Consider the following 994-nt stretch of genomic DNA (forward strand, 5'->3'; position numbering starts at 1 on the left):
GTCCGCGCGCGCGCGCTCCCCTCCTCCGCTCGCCTGAGGGAACTTGCCGCCTCCCCCGGCCCGGCCCGGCCCGGCCCGGCCGCGCGGTGGGAGCGTGGGGGTCTGCGTTTCCAACGAGTCCATTTGGTCTCAGAAGAGATCCCGCCTGCGCCCGAAGAAGCTCGTCCTCGTCCCCAGCGCCATGCCCCTGCCAGCTGCGTGCCCCAGTCCCCCCTCAGCGCTCGGCCTTGTAGGAGTTGGGGTCCTGAAAACTTGCCCGGGGTGCCAAAGCCGTTTTGCCACCCCGCTTTACTCCTCAGGCGGGCGATTCTCCGTTGGCTGCCTGACCCCTTGAGGAGCGCCCCCCGAAAAGCAAATGAGGGCAGGCTCGGGCTCTCCCGACCTGGTCGCTGCCCGGCTGCTCCGCGAGGAGGTGAGGACTCTTACCTAAGTCCCTCCCGACCCTAGAAGCTACGAAACCATGACTCGCTTTGCGAACTGAGCTGCACCCCGCTTCAAAAAGTTACAGAGAAGTGCTTCGTGCCCTGGGGGGTGCCTCGATTCGAAAAAGGTTGAGCCACTGTCTTAGCGGAGCCCCAGCTCTTCTCTCCGCTAGGTGGTGGAGGGAAAGGTCATCCTGGCAGGCATGGCAATACTTGGCCCGTGTGCCTCCAATCTCAGTCCAGAGTATGGCTCACCACTTCCTCACTAGGGGCCTGATGCTGAAGTCAGTGGGAGTGGATGGTGCTCGAGGCTGTGCGAGGTTAGGGCCAGTTGCGAGCGAGGCCAGTGTCATCATCCCCATTTTACAGACTGATGAGCGGAGACAGAGAGTGGTTGCCCTTCTAATTGGTGTCAGCGCTCAGAATGGAAGACAGCTGGCCTTACTCGAAAGTGCTGCCATCACTTACGAGTCTGGGAAGCTGAAAACAACCAGTTAATGTTCTTCTTTTTAAATTATTTTTTTATTCATTCCTTAGATGGCAGCTGATGTGGGCAGCGTGCCTGTAGGTCT

This window comes from Gavialis gangeticus, unplaced genomic scaffold (assembly GCF_001723915.1).
Source record: "Gavialis gangeticus isolate Ggan-Ray unplaced genomic scaffold, GavGan_comp1, whole genome shotgun sequence".
In the NCBI taxonomy this organism is placed as follows: domain Eukaryota; kingdom Metazoa; phylum Chordata; order Crocodylia; family Gavialidae; genus Gavialis; species Gavialis gangeticus.